Raw genomic sequence first — 24,139 nt, 5'->3', positions numbered from 1 at the left:
AGGTTATCACATAACTGGGATTTTTTTTTCCTCCTTCTCCCCTCTCTTCCCATTTAGGAAGGCCTGGACCCAGAAGTCTCATGTCAACTGCATAAATGCTTATTGGCCTCCCTTTAATTTTGGTTTGAGCTCAAGACTATCTCGAGCTTAGTTGTAACACGCACAAGGACAGCTCAGTGATATTTCCTATTTCTCCAGTTTGCACAAATCCAGTGAAGACATGGACAGCTCGGACTGTGGGAAAAGGAGAAGTGGGCTGAGACTCTGATACGCCGGCCTCGGAATCGCTTGTTTACAGAATCAGCAGCAGGGCCCGCAGAGGCTGGGCCGAGGCCTCGGCCGTGCCTGGGAAACGGGAAACTCAGTTCCCTGTTTTTGGCAGGACATGAAAGCTGAAGATTATCCCCTAATCCTGTGGCATTTTTTAATCCATGGAATGGGCTTTGGGGCTCAGTAATTTCCACTTAAAGTCACACACTCGCTCGGAGGCCCGAATGTTTCGGTTACTCCTGCCGAATCCATGGAGAGGCCACGGCCACCGTGAGTGTCGGCGATGGCTGACAGAGAAGACAGCTGGGCTCCTGTCCAGTGGTGACACACCCTCTCCACCCCGCACTGCCCCCTCTGTTAGAATGCAAATGGAGGAAGTTTGAAAGTCCACGCGGTATCAACAAATGGGAACCGCTGGTGTGTTCCGTGGCACATGCACGTGATGGAGTATTATTTGGCCAGCAAAAGGACCGAAGTACTGACACCTGCTGCTTCACAGATGAACCCCGAAGAGTGCCGAGTATCAGAAGCCGCACACAAAAGGCCACGCGTTGTGTGGCTCTGTTTATGTGACATGTCCACAAATGAGCAAATGCACAGAACCAGAACTCAGATTAGTGGTGGCAGGGGCTGGAGAGTGGGAAATGGGGTGACTGTGGAGAGAAGGAGAGGCAGAGAGAGAGAGAGAGAGAGAGAGTCTTCCATCCGCTGGTTCACTTCCCAGATGGCTGCAATGGCCAGAGCTGAGCAGATCTGAAGCCAGGAACCAGGAGCTTTCTCCAGGTCCCCCACATGGGTGTAGGGGCCCAAGGCTTTGGACCATCTTCCACTGCTTTCCCAGACCATAGCAGGAATCTGGATCGGAAGTGGGGTAGCTGGGTCTTAAACCAGCGCCCATATGGGATGTCGGCCCCGCAGGTGAAGGCTTTACCCTCTACGCCACGGTGCTGGCCCCGGGTGAGGTGTTTCTTTTCGGGGTGATGGAAGCTCTCTGGAGTTGCTGGTGGTGATTGTGCACTTCTGTGATGTGTTAGCCAACACAGAAGCATACTCTGAAAGGGTGAACTTTGTAGATGCAAGTTATATCTCAATAAAGAAAAGCGAAAATAAAAAGCGGCAAAGCCTCCCAAGGGGTCAAAAATAAGAGTAAGAGGGGAAAATCTGACTGTCCTGTTGGTGCCTGTCCTGAAGACGATTTCCCAGCATCCTCAGTGAGCCAAACCGTCCCTGTCCTCACCATTGCCCTCACACTGGCTCAGGTCTCTAGCACTCTTGCCTGGGTAAACTAACGACTTTTTTTTTTCCTTTTATATATTTGTTTTAAAATTACCTGTGTTTTATCTTCATTTTATTTGAAATGGAGAGAGAGAGAGGAGAGAGAGAGAGAGAGAGAGAGAGGAGAATCTTCCATCCACTGGTTCACTCTCCAAATTCTTCCAATGATCAGTGATCAGGACTGGGTCAAGTCAAAGCTAGGAGTTGGGAACTCTGGGTCTCCAATGTGGATGGCAGGGACCCAACTACTTGAGCCATCATTTGCTTCCTCCCAGGGTGCAATTTAGCAGGAAGCTGGAATGGGGAGTGGAGCCGGGACTTGAACCCAGGCACTGTGGCAGGGATGTGAGTGTCCCAAGATGCATCTTAACTGCTATACCAAATGCCTGCTCTGGACTAAAGGGTTTTGACAGTTGCAAGGATCCAGCCCAACTCTCTTGCTTACTAGGGTGGGGGTGGGGGGAGCTAGTCCCAGACAGCACAAGTCACGTGTGCAGAGCTCTCTGCTCAGTGGCTAAGCTGCATCTGAAACCCAGAGTTCTTTTTGGTGGTCCATGATTGCAATCACTTCCCCTCTCCTTCAGCTCCTCTTGCTCCTATCCTGTTGCACAAGGGAGCATCCAAAAGTTCCTGCGGGCTGGCCTTGTGGTGCAGTTGAGTTCAGCCGCAACCTGAAACGCTAGCATCCCATATCAGAGTGCTGGTTCGCATCTGGCTGTACCACTTCCGATCCAGCTCCCCGCTAAGGCACCTGGGAAGGCAGTGGGTGGCGGACCAAATACTTGGTCTCTTGTCACCCCGATGGGAGACTGGGTTGGAGTTCTGGGCTCCTGGCTTCAGCCTGGCCCGGCTTCTGCCATTGTGGCCGTTTGGGGAGTGAGCCAATGGCTGAAAAATCTCTTTCTCTCTCTGTCTCTTCCTTTCTCTCTGTCACTCGGCCTTTCATATAAATAAAATAAATCATTAACAAAAGTTAATGGAAAATGCAATTAAAAGATTAGTTTATTTTGGTGCCAACATTTTTGAGACTTGTGCACACAAGGGGTCTTCCAGAAAGGCCATGGAAACTGTTTATTCTGAAGAAATTACGCCTTTCAAAAACTGTGTGTGTTTATCGCTTTGCTCCTCAGCCAAAGTGCAAATCCTGGGGTCCTTGACCTCCTGGCGTGGAGCACAGCAGAGTTCCTTAAACGTGGGAGAAACCTGGAAGCGTTTACAGAGGAGCTGAACCCATTCAAGGCTGTGGCTAATCTTCGTCCAGACAAAGCCAAGGGTGTCGTGCTGCAGTCCATTGTAGATTTAGAAAATGGAACAAAAATCCCAGGAATACAAAGAAGGAAAGCAAAAGCTCCCGTAATTCTAGCCCCTAGGGAGTAGTATCCGGTGACAAGCTTTGCTCTGTACAATTGCCCGCCTGTGCATCACGAGTGCGCACAGGCAGCCATCTTTCTGTGCACCGGTGTAAACACATATACCACACTTACAGAAAGGACTCCCGGGCTGCACACTGCTCTTAAATGAAAAGGGAAAATTCGACAGTGTGCATTAAATGGGAAGAATTTCGTTGCGACTCCAGTGATTCATGTCAATGACGTGGAGACAGAGTCGGTCAGTATTTGTTTTCTTTCTTTGCTTTTCTTGGTGCAGGAAAGGGTGAAAGAGCGAGGTAAGAGGGGTTCCAAGAACTAAGGCGCGAGTGCTTTCCTGGGTCAGGGCCGTGGGGCCGCTGGCCTCCCTGGCCCCCGCCTGGCTCCTCACCAGGTCTGTGACGAGCGAGACTGGAGCCTGAGCCGCTGTGACCCATTTCCAGAGTTCTGTGAGCTTCTCCCCATTCCTTGTCTGTCCTTGGCCGCTCCAGAGCCCTCCACGCGAGAGGGCGGGGAATGAGAAGGCCTTGTTCCTGGGTTTGTTGCCAGCATAGGGCCTGGCAAAGAACTGACACTCAATAAATATTTGTTAACGAATGAATGGATGAGACACTCATGAATGGTGTCTTTTGTTATGGAAATCGCTGGACGACATGGTCTTCTTTGGAAGTGCCAAATAGGAATTCTATATTTAGGTTCTTGGAATTAAATAACACAAGTATGTAGTATCAAGCATGAATTGATTATTGGGATATGTTTTTCTATCTTCAAGATCCTGTTTGTCCTATTGGTTCCACTCCACAGTTGAGGGATGGCCAGGGTCCACTGGGGTCCCCCTCGTCCCGGGTCCTGGGGCCCCTCGGCTCCACCTGTCTATCAGATACCCCATTTTCTCTGATTGCGGAAGACACCTATATCCATCCAGGCAAGCCAAAGGCAGAAGTTCTCAAACTTTGGTGTTCTCAGGAATTGCCCAAGGCTCAGAGAGCTGCATTGAAATTAATTGTCCAGGGTGGTTTGGATGCAGGTGATCTGAAGGCCACACTTTGAGGAACATTAGCTTGAAATGGTTCAGATTCAGTATCTTTCCAAGTACAGGAGAGGCTGTGTGGGGGCCGTTGGGGTCTTTGTCAAGACTTGGCTTGCCACAGCTTTGGGTTCAAGGAGACCGGGAGTCACTGCACAGTGGTTCATGTCCATGATGGCTGTGCAGGATCTGCTTTTATTTCCTGAAGAGCCCTAGGAGGTGGGCTCTGTTCTGATCTCTGTTTTACAAGAAAACTAAGGCACGGACATTACGGCCCAGTAGAGTGCACAGTGAGATCACATAATCAAATTTTGTGTGGTTCTTCATTATTTTTTAAAAAAAGATCTATGTATTTGTTTGAAAGGCAGAGTTACACACACAAACACACAGAGCGAGAGAGCGAGAGCGAGAGAGAAAGAGAGAGAGAGAGATCTTCTACCTATTGGTCACTCACTCCCCAAATGGCCTCAGTAGTCTGCTTGGGCCACGCTGAAACCAGGAGCCTGAAATTAAGTCTGTTTCTCCCTCGTGGGTGGCAGGGGCCCAAGCACTTGGGTCATTCTCTGCTGCTGTCCTGGGCACACAAGACAAGAACTGGACAGAAAGAGAGCAGCCAGGGCTCAAACCGGCACCCACGTGGGAGGCAGGCTTCATATGCAGTGGCTTAGCCTGCTGTACCACAATGCCAGCCCCATTTTTATTATTTTTATAAGAGCTGGGGGAACCTGGGGAGTGTCACTGGCCAATAGCAGGACTGAAATCTATATTCCGACTTCTACAGCTATGATATTCCTCATGCATAGATTGCTTTTGACATCCATGAAACTGGCAAACAAAAGTAAATGGTAGAGGGGCCGGTGCTGTGGTGTAGCAGGTAGAGCCACTGCATCCCATATGGGTGCTGGTTCTAGTCCTGCTGCTCCACTTCTGATCCAGCTCTCTGCTATGGCCTGGGAAAGCAGCAGAGACGGCCCAAGTCCTTGGGCCCCTGCACCTGTGTGGGAGACCCGGAAGAAGCTCCTGGATCCTGGCTTCGGATTGGCGCAGCTCCAGCCATTGCAGCCATCTGGAGAATGAACCAACAGATGGAAGACCTCTCTCTCTGCCTCTCCTTCTCTCTCTGTGTAACTCTGACTTTCAAATAAATAAATAAACCTTAAAAAAAGTAAATGGTAGAACAGGTGAAATTCAAACCCCTCCCTCTCCTGAGTCTATGCATGGAGCCAGCCCTGCTGTGTTCTGATCCTGTTACTTTGATCCCGAAACGGAACTATTAAAACTCAATAAGAAAATGAACACAGTGTGATTAAAAAAAATGGGCGAAAGACCTGAACAGACACTTTATCAAAGAAGTTTGTAGATGGCAAGTAAGGATGTGAAAAGATGTTTGACATCATATATTTTAGGGAATTGCAGATGAAATTGACAATGAGATGCCACTGCACAGCTATCGGAATGGCCAAAACCCAAAACACTGAACACTGATGAGGATGTAGAGAAAGAATAACTAACTCTCATTTACTTCAGATGGGATCACAAAATGGTACAAACACTTTAGAAGATATATTGAAAATTTCTTTTTTTTAGAAGATTGGTTTATTTACTTGAAAGTGAGAGCTACAGAGAAAGAGAGAAGGAGAGAGAGAGAGAGAGAGAGAGAGAGAGAGAGATTCCATCCACTGGTTCACTCCCCCGATGGCTACAATAGCTGGGACTGGGCCAGCCTGAAATCAGGAGCCAGGAGCTTCAGCTGGGTTTCCCACGTGGGTGGCAGGGCCCAAGTACTTGGACATCCTCTACTGCTTTTCCCAGGCCGTGAGCAAGGAGCTGAATTGAAAGTAAAGCATCCAAGACTCGTATGCCCATATGGGATGTCAGCATTGCAGACAGCGACTTTACCGACTATGCCACAATGCCAGCCCCCCAGCAGTTTCTTACAAATCTAAACATACTGTTACAGTATGATCCAGCCATCACCCTCCTTGGTATTTACCCAAAGGAACTGAAAATTTATGTCTATGCAAAAAACTGCACATGGATGTTTGTAGCAGATTTACTCACAGTTTCCAAAGCTTGGGAGCAACCAAGATGCTCTTTAGTAGACAAATGGATACACAGACTATGATGTGTTCAGACAACTGAATGCTGTTCAGCATTAAAACGAATGAGTTGGGGCTGGCGCTGTGGCGTAGTGAGTAAACGACCACCTGCAGCACTGGCATCCCATATGGGCACCACTTAGAGTCCTGACAGCTCCACTTCCCGTCCAGCTCCCTGCCAATGCACCTGGGAAAGCAGTGGAAGATGGCCCAAGTGCTTGGGTTCCTGCACCCGTGTGGAAGACCTGAAAGAAGCTCCTGGCTTTCACCTGGTGCAGCCTTGGCTGTTGAAGCCATTTGGGGAGTGAACCAGTGGAAAGAAGATCTCTCTCTCCCTCTCTCTTTCTCTCTCTGTAACTCTGCCTTTCAAATAAATAAAATACATCTATTTTTATAAAGAGCTATCAGGTCATACACGTATGTGGAGGAAAGTTAAATGTCTATCATTGAGTGAAGGCGGCAAATCCGAGGAGAACCACTCACTGCATGGCTGCCACATCCTAGCAAAGGTGGCACAGTGGGCGTCCGCAGGCACAAACCCTTCAACAACCCGTAGCAGTGTTATATACTGGAGGATGCCTGAATGATACATATCTAGTTTTCCATTTGTTGTAAACAGTCCAGCGTGGTGGTGCGGAGGGAAGTGGCAGAAGCCACACATGTGGGGACATCTCTGTGAGAAACGCTAGTCACCCGTCTCATGTCTGTCCCTTAGGCTCTTACACTGGGAGTGGACTTGCCATGTTTAAACAAAGCCCTGGAGGATGAATAGCAAGGATTAATCAGTTGCTGCTGTAAGAGCATTCATATGTTAAACTTGGATCCTCAAGGTCTTAATCAAAATCTTGTGGAAATTTCAGGCATTACCCCAATCTGAGCAGGGAAGTATTTTTCTATCAGCTCAAACTTTCCCTCCCTCACTCTACCTATGCATAGAATTGGCCATCGGTGCTGTGGCATACCGGGAAAGCTACTGCCTACAGGGCCAGCATCCCATATGGGTGCCGGTTCTAGTCCTGGTTGCTCCTTTTTGATCCAGCTCTCTGCCGTGGCCTGGGAAAGCAGTGGACGATGGCCCAAGTCCTTGGGCCCCTGCACCCATGTGGGAGACCTGGAGGAAGTTCCTGGCTCCTGGCTTTAGATCAGCACAGCTCCATCCATTGTGGCCATCTGGGGAGTGAACCAGCAGATGGAAGACTTTTCTCTCTCTCTCCCTCTGCCTTTCTGTAAAAACAAAACAAAACAAAAAAAAAATTGGCCCTGATCCCTGACTTTGGATAATTGCTATCTTTTCTAATACTACTTTATAATGGCATGATATTGTGTGACATTCAGAATGCATCAACTTCCAGATACTACTTTTTTTCCTTTTTCAGATTTATTTGTTTGTTTGAAAGTCAGAGTTACAGAGAGAGAGAGGGAGAGAGAGAGAGAGAGAGAGGGAGAGAGAGAGAGAGAGAGAGGGAGGGAGAAAGAGCGAGAGCGAGAGAGCTGCCATCCACTGGTTCACTCCTGGCTGCCAGGGCTGAGCCAGGTAGAAGCCAGGAGCCAGAGCTTCATCTAGGTCTCCAACATGGGTAGGAGGAGCCCAAGTACTTGGTTCATCTTCAGCTGCTTTCCCAGGCCATGAACAGGGAGCTGGATTGGAAATAGAGCAGCTGAGACGTGAACCGGCACCCACATGGGATGCTGGCACGACAGGCGGAAGCTTTACCTGTTATGCTACGGTGTTGTCCCCTGGATACTATTTTCTGTGAGTTGACAGCTGTAGCTAATCCATCCTGTTAAGCATTGGGATAAATAGGGGTGGTTCCAAGAGGTTAATTGGATTTAGTTAATTAATTCTTTCATTCGTCCGTCTCTCCATCCAAACAAGCAGCATGCGTGGAGCACCTGTTTGATACATGATGACGGTGCTGCATTAACATGACCTAGGGTGTGCCAAGTGGTGCCTGACTTTGGGGGGCTCACACTCTGGGGGGTTGGTGATGTGCTAGGTGAGTGAGTCTGAGACAGTTAGGGATTCGGGAGGAGGAGGAGACTCCTGGTGGATCGTGCCAGAAAGCTGAGATTCATCATCCATCCCAAAGATGTCAGAATCAAAACCCAGACCCAAGGACTACCATCTCTGGTCCAGCCTTTTCTTTTCTCTTCTTTTTGCTATTTTTCTTTTTAAATTTATTTTTAATTTTTAAAGCAAAAATTTTTTTTGTTTGCTTGAAAGGGTTAGAGAGAGAGAGAGGGAGAGAGAGAGAGGGAGAGAGAGAGAGAGAGGTCTTCCATCCTCTGGTTCACTCTCCAAATGGCTGCAATGGTTAGGGCTGGGTCAGGCCAAAACTAAGAGCCTAAGAGCTTCAACAGAGTCTCCCACATGGGTGGCAGGGACCCAAGCACTTGGGCCATCTTCTGTTGCTTTCCCAGGCTCATTGGCAGGGAGCTGGATTGGAAGTGGGGCAGCCGGGACTTGAACCAGTGCCCATATGTGTTGCTGGCATTGCAGGTGGTGGCTTTACCCTTTATGCCACAACACTGACCCCTGGTCCAGCACTTTCTGTGTGACAGTTGCACTCTATTCTCATCATAAATCCCAGTTTTCTTTGTTCCTTGTAACTCCTGCAGGATTTTTTCCTGAAGCCATAGGTGGTACTGCATTCAGGTTGCACACTCTGTTGGGGGCGGGGGTTCAGGCTGCGGGGCTGGAACGCATCGAGGGCACAATGGTGGCCGGGGCCCAGGTCCCCTTAGGAATCTGTCCACCATGCGAGGGACAGCTTCCTGGCCCTCTGATGGTTTCCAGGTGACTGGCGGTGTGAGAACTCACTCCTGTTTACCTGCTCACGCCGCCATTACTCACCTCTCCCCACGCATGCCCACACTTGCACACAAAGCCCCAGAATGCCTTTAAACATCTGTTAAAAAAAAAAAAAACACCCCCCGCCCCACACACATTATTCTAAAATGTCAAGTGTTTTGGTTTTGAGGAAGAAGCAAGCGGAGAAGCCGTGACTCATGACAGCGCTGAAAACACGGCTCCGAAGACATGCTGGTGAGTCAGGCACGCTGGGCGCTGCCTTTCTGTGCAGCCAGGGCTCCGGCTGCAGCAGCGTCGCAGGAGCAGCCAGTAAAATTCCACTACTCCCTGGAGCCCTCTGGGAGGCCAGGGAACAGCCGTGGGCTTTTTCCAGCTCCGGTGTAGCCCAGGGCTCTGGGTACCCTCAGGTATGTTGGTCTGTATGGGAAAGCAGGAAGAATGCTTATTAATAACTGGGGAAAAAAAAGCCACCTCATTTTTATCTTTGCATGCCCGGTGCCATGCCTAACCAGCCCTGCCTGCCTCTGTGAGCCAGCAAGGCTGCCGGATTGTCTTGAAGGGTATTGGGTTGCTAAGCAACAGCACTGGCAGCATCCATCATGCGGGGCAGTGTCAGCGCCTGAGCGTGGCCACGGAGCGTGCTTGCTTCCCTCCCCCGGGCTCCCCAAGAACCCTCCCCTTCGAAAACATTAATTTGCATCTCGGGGACAGGAGCTGTACCAGGTGATTCCGTGTATAAAACACCACGGTGCAGTGCGCAGGAAGCTCAGACATTGTTTTTGGCTGCAAGGAAGAGCGTGTGACGGTGGTGAAAAAACAGACACACTTGGGTGTTCACAGGAGGGCTGTAGGCTTAAACGCCGAGCATGTCAAGTATTCCTGTCCAATACATCCTGGTGTTTTGCCTTCGGATCATTTTCTTCCCTCTCTGCCCATACAGCATCTTATTTATGCCTTGTCTCTCTCTCTCTCTCTCTCTCTCTCTCTCTCTCTCTCTCTCTCTATTTGTGCTGAGGTCTCCTAGGCGATGGAGTCATTGTTTGTGCGAGGGGGACATGTGGACAAAGGGAGCCTGTTCTGAGAGGTGAGAGAGCCCTGTGGGCAGCCGCAGGTGGAGCCCCCGTTTAGGAGGCCCATGGCTGTAGCAGTTTTGCTCAGCAAATGCCCATTTTGGGGGCAGATCTCCACCAGGGCGTGTCTGTGTGTACCGTTTCCTTCCTGTCGTAAGACAGCAGGCTGAGTGAGCAGTGAGGTGCCAGAGGCAGTGAGTGGGACGGACAGGAAGGTTATCAAGGTCAGGGTTAGAACTAGCCCCGCCCCCCCCACCCCCCCTCGCTCCAGGGTCAAGTTCTTGTGTCCACATCTGAGAAGGATGTGGTCTTGGTCAGTTTTCGGGTGCTGTAACCGAGTATCCCGGCCTGGGTAATGTAGAAAGAACAGATGTTCAGAAGGTTCTGGAAGCTGGGAGGCCTGGTGGCCTGGTGCCATCATCTCCTCCGGCTCTGGCGAGGGGCTTCTCACTGCATCGTGACGTGGCGGAGGCATCGCGTGGTGGACAGAGCAAGCATGCCGGAGATCAACCATGAACACATCCACAGCCCCATCTCCAAATACCATTAACACATAACTCTGGGGATAAACTTCCAGCACACGGGTTTCGGGGAACACATGTAAACCACAGCAGACGTTAGCAGGAACAACCTCACTGAGCTTTTTTTTTGGGGTGGAGGTTGATGTGACAATGCAACAATATTCCTGGCTTGCGGTGTTTACTTTTTCTTTTAAAGATTTATTTATTTATTTGAAAGGCAGAATAACAGAGAAAGCGAGAGAGAGAGAGAGAGAGACAGACAGACAGACAGACAGACATCCACTGGCTCCCTCCCCAGATGGCTGCAATAGCCAGTGCTGGGCCAGGCTGAAGCCGGGAGCCTGGAACTCCATCTAAGTTCCTCTCAGGGGTGGCCAGGGGCCCAATCACTTAGGCCATCTTCTGCTGATTTCCCAGGTGCATTGGCAGGGAGCAGGATTGGAAGTGGAGCAGCCGGGACTCAAAGCAGGGTTCCAGTATGGGACGCTGGCATTGCAAGTGGCAGCTTAACCTGCTGTGTCATGACGCCGGCTCCTCATGGTGGTTATTAAACAACAGAGGTGTTTTTTTAAAAGATTTTATTTATTCGAGAGGTAGAGTTACAGACAGAGAGAGGGGGACACAGAGAGAGAGGTCTTCCATCTGCTGATTCACTCATCAAATGGTCGCAACTGCCAGAGCCAGGAGCTTCTTCCAGCTCTTCTGTGCAGGTGCAGGGGTCCAAGCACTTGGCCATCTTCTACTGCTTTCCCAGGCCATAGCAGAGAGCTGGATTGGAAGAAGAGCAGCCGGGACTTGAACTGGCGCCCATATGGATTGCGGGCGCCATAGGCAGAGGCTTAGCCCACTCTGCCACAGTGTCGACCCCTCAGAAGAGATTATTACAAGGATCAAGTGAATAGCAGTTGAGTCCCAGATGGGAGGCGTCTAAGATGTTATCTGGTTCAGCCCAGCGAGGAATTGTCGTTCTCCTATGAGGAGTGAGGCTGGCTTGGGGTGGATTGCTGTGGGCCAGGGACAGTCGAGGGGCTCTGGGATATGGACAGGCCCTAAGCTCTGTCCTCAGATTCCTGTCCCAGCCATCTTCCTTCTGTGCCTGTCACGACACCTGTTGCCTTCCTTTTTATAAATGACCCTTTGGCACTGGGCCTGGCAGTGGATGGATGTCCCTCCTTCCATAGCAGAACAAGACGGGCTGGGAGAAACCTTTGGCTGACTTGGGGGAGCTCGGTGGTGACCAGGACCAGGAACTTTACTGGAAGCCCAGCCAGGCTGACGTCCCAGGAGCCCGGGTGGATGGTTCTGCTGGGTTTGCCTCGACATCACTTTGCGCTATCACGGCTCTAAGGCGTTAAACAAGACCCATGCTAACGCCTGATTGCGGCGGAGCTCTTAAACAGAAAATACACGTGATGCCTGCTTTCAAGGTGACTTTCTTGTTCTGGATTTTAAAGCATAACCACCGAGGACATGTGGTGCTAGCAGAATGCACACACCTCGTCCCAGAAGAGCCAGTCCTCCTGGGGGAAACCTGGAGTGTGCCTGGTCTGTTTTCCCAGCAAAGGAAGAACCCAGTGGATATCCCTCGCCTTAGCTGACTTCCTGAGCCAGCACAGAATGCCTGAGGCTGGGTCATTTATGAAGAAAAGGGGCCAGGAGGTTCGGATCAGGCAGGTGCGTCTCCTGAGGGTTTCCTGCCGTGTTACAACGTGGCAGGTGGCAGCACATAGTGGACAGGTGTGTGAGGTCAGAGCAGATGTGTGGGAGAGACAGGGCCAGGCAGTTGATCTCCAATTGGGCAGGGCAATGAGGACGAGCAGGGTGCTGGCCATGGTCCCCAGCAGTGGGAGGCGGGGAGAGGTGCCCCCGATACCATTCTCCCCGCCTCTTTGGTGTGAAGTGAAAAGGTTTTCCAGTTCCTGTCTGCTTTCTCCTCTTCCTTTACGTCAAACATAACCTTTTTTTTTTTTTTAAAGATTTATCTTATTTATTTGAAAGACAGAGTTACAGAGCGAGAGAGAGCCAGAGAGAAGAGCCAGAGAGAGAGAGAGAGAGGTCTTCCATCTGCTGGTTCACTCCCCAGTTGGCCACAATGGCTGGGGCTGCGCTGATCCGAAGCCAGGAGCCAGGAGATTCTTCTGGGTCTCCCGTGTGGGTGCAGGGGCCCAAGCACTTGGACCATCTTCCACTGCTTTCCCAGGCCATAGCAGAGAGCTGGATCGGAAGTGGAGCAGCTGAGACTTGAACCAGCGTCCATAGGGGATGCTGGCACTGCAGGCCACAGCTTTAACCCGCTGTGCCACAGTGCTGGTCCCCAAAGATAACCTTTAATTCACAAAAACAGTGCCAGGTGGATCCTCACATCTAGGCAGGGACACAGAAAAATGAGGGGTGATAACACTCATGCCGAAAACCTCCTGAGGGTTTGGATGAACTGCTGCGTGCAGTCTTTTCAGTGCAGAGCCAAGCTCAGAAAAGATGAAGGAAGCCGGCGCCACGGCTCACTAGGCTAATCCTCCGCCTGCGGCACCGGCACCCCGGGTTCTAGTCCCGATTGGGGCGCTGGATTCTGTCCCGGTTGCCCCTCTTCCAGGCCAGCTCTCTGCTGTGGCCAGGGAGTGCAGCGGAGGATGGCCCAGGTGCTTGGGCCCCTGCACCCTCATGGGAGACCAAGAAGAAGCACCTGGCTCCTGGCTTCGGATCGGCCATTTGAGGGGTGAACCAACGGAAGGAAGACCTTTCTCTCTGTCTAATTCTGCCTGTAAAAAAAAAAAAAAAAAAAAAAAAAAAAGAAGAAGAAGAAGAAGATGAAGGAAATCTCCAGGAGTCAAGTAAGAGGGAACCGAAAGTTGGGGCATCATGCTTGTGATTGATGTGGGGTTCCCTCCGGGGTGGGGTGGTGGTAGAGGATAGTTTTGAGAATCAGACACTTGGGGCCGGTGCTGTGATGTAGCAGGTTAAGCCACTGCCAGCAATACTGGCAGTCGGTTTGAATCCCGGATGCTCTATTTCTGATCCATCTCCCTGCTAATGCACCTGGGAAAACAGCAAAAGATGGCTCAAGTCTTTGGGCCCCTGCACCCATGTAGGAGACCCGGAAGAAGCTCCAAGCCCCTGGCTTCAGCCTGGCACAGCCCTGGCCATTGCAGCCATTTGGGAAGTGAACCAATGGATGGAAGATCTCTCTCTCTCTCTCTCTCTCTCTGTCTCCCTCTATCTTCGTAACTCTGACTTTCAAATAAATAAATAAATAAATAATAAATAAATAAATAATAAAGCAAAAGTTTACCCAGGACGTTTGTGTGGTTATCAGTTTTGGATATTAGGAATAGTGCTGCTTTGAATATTCCCTCAGTTGAACACAACATAGGTCTGTTGGACAAGTAGCTAAGGAAAAATGATTGGACCTGGATATGATTGGGTCAGATTTGGACGATGCTGTTGCATGGGTTTTCAAGGTGTTTGTCCAGTTTAAATGCAGCCAATGAGCATTCCAGTTACTCCACATCCTCCCCAGCAACTGGTACGATTCCTTCTCTGCTCCCTTAGTTGCTGGTTGGATTTACATTCCCTGGGTGACTAACGGGCACTTTTCATGAGAATTTGGAGATTTGGCAAGCCGCTTTATGAAGTGCTTGTTCAAGTATTTTGCTCATTTTTCTATTGGGCTATTGGCCTGTTTATTGTTGATTCGTAGTTCTTTATATACTTGAAACACAAGTCCTGGTCAGATAAATAAGTGAATGGCAGGTATCTGCTCTCATTCTTTAGCTTGTCTTTTTATTCTCTTAATGATGTTTTTTGATGGGCAGATGCCCTCGATTTTATTGAAGTCTGGTCATCTGATTTTTGTCCTTATGGTTATTCTTTTGTGTGACCCATTTAAGAAATTCTTGTCTTTGGGTTTTCCCCTCTATTGGAATCCCCTCTTCATGCCATTCTTTTTGGAGGTCTTTGACTCTAATAAATCTTGCTTTATAAATCTCAAAAAAATAAAAAAGAAATGCTTGTTTAATAAAAATAATAAAGGTATTTTTAAGATTTATTTTTATTTATTTGAAAGACAGAGTTACAGAGAGAGGTAGAGACAGAGAGAGAGGTCTTCCATCTGCTGGTTCACTCCCCAGATGGCTGCTACGGCCGGAGCTGCACCGATCTGAAGCCAGGAGCCAGGAACTTCTTCTGGGTCTCTCATCAGGTGTAGGGGCCCAAGGACTTGGGCCATCTTCCACTGCTTTCCCAGGCCATAGCAGAGAGCTGAATCGGAAGAGGAGCAGCTGGAACTAGAACTGGCGCCCATATGGGATGCCAGTGCTTCAGGCCAGGGCTTTAACCTGCTGTGCCACAGCGCCAGCCCCAATAATAAAGGTATTTTCCTAGGATTTCTTTTAGAAGATTTATTATTTTGTATTTCATATTTAGATTACAATTACTCTGGAATTCATTTTTGGATATATAGAGTTTTTTTGGATACATAGATACTTTTTTTTTTTACATCTAGGGTCAGGTATTACGGTACAGAGGGTTAAGCTACTATTTAGAATGCCCACATGCCACATTGGAGTAGTGGTTTGAATCCCAGCTACTATGCTTCTGGTCTGGCTTCTTGCTAATACGTCCTGGGAGACAGCAGATAATGGCTCAAGTGTCTAGGCACTTGCCACCCACATGGGAAATCTGGGTGGAGTTCTAGGCTCTTGGCCTCAGCCAGCCCAGTTCTGACTATTGTGGGAATTCAGGGAGTGAACCAGCAGATGAAAGATTTTTTTTTTCTCTCCACCTCTCATTCTGCATATGCATATATGCATAATGCATATGCAAATAAACAATTTTTTTTCTTTTTTGACAGGCAGAGTGGACAGTGAGAGAGACAGAGAGAAAGGTCTTCCTTTTGCCGTCGGTTCACCCTCCAATGGCGGCCGGCGCACCGCGCTGATCCGAAGGCAGGAGCCAGGTACTTATCCTGGTCTCCCATGGGGTGCAGGGCCCAAGTACTTTGGGCCATCCTCCACTGCACTCCCTGGCCACAGCAGAGAGCTGGCCTGGAAGAGGAGCAACCGGGACAGAATCTGGCGCCCCGACCCGGGACTAGAACCCGGTGTGCCAGCGCTGCAAGGCGGAGGATTAGCCTAGTGAGCCATGGCGCCAGCCTAATAAACAAATATTTAAAAACATATATTTTTACATCTAGATGTTCAACTGACCCAACACCGTTTATTGAAAAGAATATTCTTTCCACCAATGTACTGCATTCTCACTTTTGCCATAAATCAAGAGGCCACATTTGAATTGGTTAGTTTCTAGATTCTGTTTCATTCCTCTATTTACCCTAGCTGTATTAAGCCATATACCATTACTTCACATTGTCATCAGGCTTGGTGTCGAATAGAGAAAGCCCTGCAACTTTGCTCTTCTGTAAGGTTGTCTTGGTTCTTCATTGTTCTTTGCTTTTCCATATAAAGTTCAGAATATATTTGTTAATTTCCGTGCACACTGACAATAAACCTATTTGGACTTTTATTATGATTACCTTGAAACTCTCGATATGCCATATTATAGAGTTTATGTCTTTACAGCATTCTGTCTTCCAATATATGAATGGTAGAATTATTTTACAACTCCAGCTGGGAGTTATAGCCTCGGTTTTGATGTTTTTGATGTTGCTGTGTATTAGTCTGTTTAAGCTGAAGTAATAAAATAGCACAGGGTGGGTGGTTTAATTGACAGATGTCTATTTCTCACAGTTTTGGAGGCTGGGAAGTTCAAGATCAAGGTGCCAGTCACTCTGATTCCTGGTGACGAATTCATCTCTTGTCAGCTCGTTTGGTGCTCACATGACCTCTTCTTGCTGTACCTGTATTCTGAGATGGTGAGAGCAAGCTCTCTGATCTCTCTTCTTTAGGGGCACAGGTCTCACCACCAGGGCCTCACCTTTCTGAACTCATCCAACCCTAAGTACTTCCCAGAGGCCTTACTGTCAAGTGCCATCACACTGGGCACTGGGGCTTCAACATGAATTTAGGGGATAGAAACATTCGTCTCTAATGCACTATAACTTTCTCATGTAGCTTCAAGATTCATTTGGTCTGTGCTTGGTCTGAATGTTTGTTCCCCAGAGTTTGTGTGTTGGGGATATAACCCACAAAGTCCTATGTTAATGCTGTTTGGAGGGGGCGCCTTTGGGAGGTGACTGGGTCATGGGGGCTCAGCCCTCATGAGTAGATTAAATCACGCATGGATTGATGGGCTGTTGAGGGAGTGGGGTAGCTAATGTGAAAGTGGGTCTGTTATAAAAGCCAGTTTGGCCGTCTCTCATGAGGCCCTGTACCACCCTAAGGCCCTGCAGAGGGTCCAGACAAGCACGAAGGCTCCCACCAAATGTGGCCCCTTGACCTTGGACTTCCTGGTGTCCAGAACAGTAAGAAATACATTTCTATTCTTCAACAATTACCCGGTCTCAAGTATTTTGTTCTAGCAACAGAAAACTGACCAAGACGCTCCTGAAATTCTTGTCCAAGAGACTAATATAAAAGTAGTTTCAAGCAGCGGTGATATCATGCAACGTGTGTCAGATGCAAGCAAAAAATCTTTCTGGAGAGAAATGCCCTCAATCCAGGCCACTCAATGTTGCTGCGTATGAGATCACAATCCCAAATTACAAAACGTACAAAGAACCCATCTGTCATGAGCAACGGTCAGCAGACAAAGCCCCTGCCACACTAAATCCCCAAAGTCAAGACAGCAGCACTATCAACCAGACTACATAATAAACGTATCTAAAATGATCGAAGGTTTAGAATAAATAATCATATATAAAGTATATAAAGAGAATAACGTTACTAGAGATGAGAAGGCAGATTTGAAAAATAACCTAATAGTATTAATGAAAATGAAAAATATGGTCAGGAAAGTTAAAAACTCGGTACAAATTTTAGAATCAGCTGAAGGAGAATTAGGGAACTGGAAGGTAGAGTCAAGGAAATGTCACCAGAAGACGCTCAGGGAAATTAAGGGAGAGAAAATACGGGAAATAAATGAAGAGGCAGGACAGGATGAGAAGTTCTAATATACAAAAAAGGGCATTTCCAGAAGGTAAGAAGACAGATAATGGGAAGAAGCAGTACTCAAAGTGATAGTAGCCAAGGAATTTTCAGAGTTGATTAAAGACCTAGCTCCTCAAATTCAAGAAGCTCGATAAGTCTTTTTAAAAGCAGAAATTTAAGAAATACATCAGGGGTTGGCGCTGTGGTGTAGCGGGTTAGGCTGCCACCTGCAGTGCCGGTATCCCACATGGGCACCAGTTCGAGTCCTGACTGCACCACTTCCGATCCAGCTCTGTGCTATGGCCTGGGAAAGCAGTAGAAGATGGCCCAAGGTTCTGGGGCCCTGCACCTGTGTGGGAGGCCCGGAAAAAGCTCCTGGCTCCTGGCTCCTGGCTTTGGATCAGCACAAGTCTGGACATTGCGGCCAATTGGGAGTGAACTAGTGCATGGAAGACTTTCTCTCTCTCTCTCTCTCTGTCTCTCTCTCTCTCTTTGTGTGTAACTCTTTTGAACTAATAAATAAATCTTTTAAAAAAAGAAATACATCATAGAGTGTGGGTAAATCAATAAAACCCAGACAATACAATAGAAGGAATAAAAGGGACAAAGAAAAGACAGAGTAAGTCAGAAGTACAAAATAAAGCAATGGTAATAAGATAAATTATTTGTTAAAAGACAGAGGTTGTTGGAATAAGCTACCCCTTCTCTCTCTCTCTCTCTCTCTCTCTCACACACACACACACACACTCCAGCATGTTCTTTGTTTACAAGAGTAAACAGAGGGGTCAGTGTTATGGTGAAGTGGGGTAAGCCACAGCCTGCAGCACTGCCATCCCATATGACACTGGTTCAAGTCCCAGTGGCTCCACTTCTGATCCAGCTCCCTGCTAATGTGCCTGGGAAGGAAGTAGAAGACAGCCCAAGTGCTTGGGCCCCTGCACCCACATAGTAGAATTGGTTGGAACAAGTGGATAGAAGATCTCTGTCTCTGTCTCTGTCTCTCTTTCTGTAACTCTGCCTTTCAAATAAAAAAATAATTTTTTTAAAAAAGAATGAACCAGAAAGATTGAAAATATACACCAGGAAAAAGCCAGTGTAGCTATACTAATACCAGACAAAGCAGGCTTTACGTATCAAAGCAGAGGACAGTAGTCAGTGCATATGATAAAAGGAATAGTTCATTAAGCTAAATCCAGTATGTGGCGCAGTAGGTTAAGCCACCGCTGGGGATGCCAGCATCCCACATGAAGGTTGGTTGGAGTCCCATCTGCTCCAGTTCTGACCCAGCTCCTGCTAACACACCTGGAAAAGTGCTTGGGCCCCTGTCACCTATGTGGGAGACCTGGATGGAGTTCCAGGCTCCTGCCTTTGGCCCGGCCCAGCCCCGGCTGTTGCAGCCATTTGTGGGGTTAATCAGTGGATGGAAGATCTTTCTCTGTTTGCCTATCTCTCCTCCCTCTCTCTGTAACTCTTTAAAATCAGTCTTTAAAAAACAAAAGTTACATCTACCTCCACTGCATTTAACAAGATAGTAAAAATATATGTAAGAAAAAGTTACATAGTTAGAAGGAAAGATTGACAAATTCACACTCATAGTGAGAAGTTCTACTATTTGAGAGAGAGAGAGAGAGAGAGAGATCACAGATAGACAGAAACAGAGAAATGTCCCATTTATTGGTTCTTTCTCCAGATGTCTGCAACAATGGGAGCTGAGCCACCTCAAAGCCAGGAGCTGGGAACTCCATCCAGGTGCCCCACACTGGGTGACAGGGACCCAACCACTTGAGCCATCATCAGCTGCCTCCCAGGGTCTACATTAACAGGAAGTTGGAATGGAGACGCGAGCTGGGACTTGAAACCAAGGCATTCTGATATGAGAAGCAGGAATCCAAAATACCATCTTACCTGCTGCCCCAAACTCCCCACCTCTCATAGTGAGTGCTTTTTAATGCACTTTTTTAGTAACTGATAAATCAGTAAGACAATTTGTAATTTATAGAATATTTGAACAACCCAATGAGCTTGAATAATAATTATGTAATGTTAGGTTCAACTCTTAGAGAATAACCATTCCTTTTTTTTTTTAAAAAAAGGAAAAGATTTATTTATTTATTTTAAAGTCAGAATTACACACACACACACACAGAGAGAGACAGAGAGAGAGAGAGAGAGAGAGAGAGATCTTCCATCCAATGGTTCACTCCCCCATTGGCTGCAATGGCTGGAGCTGCACTGATCCGAAGCCAGGAGCCAGGAGCTTCTTCTGGGTCTCCCACATGGGTGCAGGCATGCAAGGACTTGGGCCATCTTCTACTGCTTTCCCAGGCCAAAGCAGAAAGCTGGATTGGAAGAGGAGCAGCCAAGACTAGAACCAGTGTCCATATGGGATGCCGGCACTTCAGGCCAGGGCGTTAACCACTGTGCCACAGTGCCGGCCCAAAGAATAACCATTCTTTCTAAGCAGGGACAGAAAAGTTACAGAATTTGACCAAGTACTATGTATTTATGTCATGAAGCAATTAATGTAATTATTTAAAACTTACAAACTATACTGCATAGTGTCTATGGATATTATGCATATAAAAGTGGAAACACATATTAGCAGTAATTCCCAAATTCAGGCAATTGGTTTTTCTGTGGATAGATGGATGGAAAGAGGATGAAAGAGGGATATATTAAGGGCCTCCGTAGTATCCGTGGTTTAAAAAAAACAACTTAAGGTGGCTGGCGCTGTGGCATAATAGGCTGCTCCAGCATCCCATATGGGCACTGGTTAATGTCCCAGTTTCCCAGTTGCTCCTTTTTTTTTTTTTTTTTTTTTTTTTTTGCAGATCAAGGCTCGTTTATTCCAATGTCTCAGTGGTATTTATACATAAGCAGCACAAAGAAGCACAAAGGATAACAACATATGTAAGCAACTTACTGGGGCTCTGGTAACACAGATAATTTTAACAGAGTGTTCTTGATTAACATCCCAAGTTGCTCCTTTTCTGATCCAGCTCTCTGCTATGGCCTGGGAAAGCAGTGGACGATGGCCCAAGTCCTTGGGCCTCTGCATCCGTGTGGGAGACCTGGAAGAATCTCCTGGATCCTGGCTTCAGACTGGCCCAGCTCCAGCCATTGTGATCATTTGGGGAATGGATTAGCGGATGGAAGACCTTTCTTTCTGTCTCTCCCTCTCTGTGTTTGGAACCCTACCTCTCAAATAAGTAAATAATTAAAAATGAGCAACTTAAATACAGATGTTTTCTACTCTCATCCAAATGGAACTGCCCTCTGAATTGATGTCTCCCACTGGCTACAGCTGAAATTTCTAAGAGAAGCAATGAGATTGTGCAAGGGAGTCAAAACTTGAACAGTGAGCCATTCTGGAGCGAGTTTCTCATCCCCCCCCCCGCCCCATCTCCCAACTCTGATCTGAGGGCAGTGTCCCTGTTGTTCTAAATCCTGAGAAAAGTCTTGTTTCTCTGGCCAGAAGACTGAGAAAATAGGCCCTTGCAAACTAGAGAGAATTCTACAAAAGAGAGAAATGAAGAGGGGAGATCCCCTTATTCGATGTATGAAGCAGCACAAACCTTGGGCTCAGCCCGGAGCTGCATATGTCAAGGACACATCTAAAAGCAGTACCTTGACAGCAAACCGATGCTGGAATTCCGCAAACAGGCAAGACTGAATTTGTGATCTGAACCCAGCTGGTTGACTGCTTGCCAAATAAGACAAAATTAACGGGGCTGGCACTGTGGAGCAGTGGGTTAAGCTGCCTGCCAGTGGTGTTGGCATTCCATATTGGAGTATTGGTTTGAATCCCAGCTGCTCCACTTCTGCACTTCTGATCCAGCTCCCTGCGAATGTGTCTGGAAAAGCAGCAGAAGAAAACCAGGCCACCCACGTGGGAGACCTGGATGGAGTTCTGGGCTCCTGGTTTTGGCCTGGCCCCGCCTTGGCTATTGTGGCCATTTGGAGAGTGAACCAGTGGAAGGAAGATCTTTTTTTCCCTCCCTCTTCTGACTTTTGAATCAAATAAATAAATATTAAGAAAATAAAAACCAACAAAAAAATTTTTTTTGACAAGCAGAGTGGACAGTGAGAGAGAGAGACAGAGAGAAAGGTCTTCCTTTGCTGTTGGTTCACCCCTCAATGGCCGCTGCGGCCAGTGTGCTGTGGCCGGCGCACCGCGCTGATCTGAAGCCAGGAACCAGGTGCTTATCCTGGTATCCCATGGGGTGCAGGGCCCAAGGACTTGGGCCATCCTCCACTGCACTCCCAGGCCACAGCAGAGAGCTGGCCTGGAAGAGGGGCAACCAGGACAGAATCCAGTGCCCTGACTGGGACTAGAACCTGGTGTGCCGGCACTGCAGGCAGGGGATTAGCCTAGTGAGCCACAGGGTTGGCCCGACAAAATTAACATTGTCTTATTTTTTTTTTTAAAAGGATCTGCAGTTACATAGTATCATGTTAAAAATGCATAGGATACAATGTTAACCTACATGATGTACAAAGAATCAGAATGTGACTGTCTCTCAAGAGCAGAGGCAATCAGTGATGTGAATCCTGAGATGGCCTAGGTGTTGGAATTATCAGCAAATATTATAAAGTAGCTGTGATAGAGATGCCCACAAGGTAAAAGTAAACACCTTCGAGTGAAAAGATAGAATGTTCAGCAGAGAAACAGAAAAAGGAACACAATAAAAATTTTGGAAACTAAAAATATACATCTGAAGTAAAAAAATTAATTGAATGGGCACAATAGCAGAATGAAGAGGGAAGAGGAATCATTGAGCTTGAAGACATGCGAATAAAAATTGTCCAGTCTAAAAGACAGAAAAATTATTGAAGAAAGTTAACAGTTTCAGGGGTCTGTGGGACAAGATTAAAAGCTCTAATATTCCGATAGTTGAAGCACAAGAAGAAAGGGATTAGAGAAGAAAAAATATTTGATGAATTGATAATCGAAAATGCTCTAAATTTGGTGAGAAACAAATTCGAACTTCAAGAAGCTCATGTAATATCAGGTTGTATAAACTAAAGAAAATCATGTCCAAACATGTTGCAAGTCGTCAGAAACCAAATACGATAAGAAAATCTTAAAAGCAGCAAGAGATAAGTAACATTATAGACAGGGGAACAAGGACGCACAGGACCAAGGAATTTTCACCAGAAACCATGGAGGCCAGAGATAATAGAACAACATATTCAAGTGCTTAAAGGAAGTAGTTGTTAGTCCAGAATTCCATATCTAGAAAATGCGTTTTTCAAGAATGATGGTGAAATAAAGATATTCCCAGATTAAGGAAAAACAAGAGAATTCTTTGATGTTAATCCTGCTCTAAAACAAATGCTAAAGGCTGAAGGTTAATGATTCCAGAGAGAAACCTGGATGCAGGAGCTACAGAAATGGTAAAACTTGCGTAAGTATAACAGTAATTCCTCTCTTCTTAAGTTCCTTACGTGTGGTGACGTTGACGGGGCTCTCAATGTGTGTAGATAGGCATACATCAGATAATTATAGCGTAAAAGAAGAAGGTAAAGTGATGTATATTGTTGTAAAGTGTTTCTACATTTAACTCTGAACAGTAACTTGAAGTAGAATGTGAAAAGTTAGAAATGTATTTTGTGATCTCTACAACAACAACTGAAAAAACAATACAAAGAGATATAGCTTCAAAGCCAACTGATAAGGTGAAATATTCAAAAACGTTCCAATAATCCCAAAGAAGGCAAGAACGAGGGAGCAGAGCCACAAAACAGAGGGTATAAATAAAAACAATACAGGATGGACATAAATCCAACCATACTAATAATCACGTTAAATGTAAATGAGCTGAACACACCACTTAGATCAGAGATTGTCAGATTGTATACAAAAGAAGACTCATATACAAGCTGTCTATAGAAACCTAGTTTAAGGGCCGGTGCTGTGGTGTAGCAGTTAAAGCCACCGCCTGCAGTGCCGGCATTCCATACGGGAGTCAGTTTGAGTCCCAGCTGCTCCACTTCCGATCCAGCTCTCTGCGATGGCCTGGGAAAGCAGTGGAAGATGGCCCAAGTCCTTGGGCCCCTGCACCCATGTGGGAGACCCAGAAGAAGCTCCTGGCTCCTGGCTTTGTATCAGCACAGCTCTGGCTGTTGTGGTCATCTGGGGAGTGAACCAGTGGATGGAAGACCTCTCTCCCTCTCTCTCTCTTTCTCTGCAACTTGCCTTTCAAATAAATAAATAAATAAATCTTAAAAAATACTAATTTAAAGGTAACATCATAATTTAATAAAGGAAACAATATAGAGCAAATATGGTAAAATGACATAGGCAGGTGGTAGATTCCTGTGAATTAATTCTATTTTTGTTTTTATGTTTCATATGTTTGGATGATTCAAAATAATAGTAATAAAAGCAGGTTGGATGATTTTTTTTTAAATAAAATTTTTCCTCACAGCATACCACATTTCCCCTTTGCCTCTGAGATAAAGTCAGGGCCCTTTAAATGGGCACATACTAACTTGAGATGCCTGGCCCCAGAGATTTTTCAAGATGGTGGAATAGGGAAGGAGCTTACTGCTCTGCTCTAGGGGCAGATAGTTTGAAAGAAGTGGAGGCCGGTGCCGCAGCTCAGTAGGCTAATCCTCCGCCTTGTGGCGCCGGCACATCGGGTTCTAGTCC

The 24,139-nt window shown here is 47.1% G+C and overlaps 1 long non-coding RNA gene across 1 annotated transcript; it reads left to right on the top strand.

Annotated features, from left to right (window-relative positions):
• The first annotated feature begins 8,694 nt into the window (after positions 1-8,694).
• Positions 8,695-23,376, top strand: LOC138849234 (uncharacterized). Its single transcript, XR_011387714.1, has 4 exons — positions 8,695-9,257; positions 9,866-9,934; positions 20,316-20,394; positions 20,484-23,376. It is a non-coding gene; the product is annotated as an uncharacterized lncRNA (long non-coding RNA).
• The last annotated feature ends 763 nt before the right edge of the window (positions 23,377-24,139 follow it).

This window comes from Oryctolagus cuniculus, chromosome 4 (assembly GCF_964237555.1).
Source record: "Oryctolagus cuniculus chromosome 4, mOryCun1.1, whole genome shotgun sequence".
Classification (NCBI taxonomy): Eukaryota; Metazoa; Chordata; class Mammalia; order Lagomorpha; family Leporidae; genus Oryctolagus; species Oryctolagus cuniculus.
The sequence above is the reverse complement of the archived record's forward strand: the minus strand, read 5'-3'. Positions and strand labels throughout refer to the sequence as shown.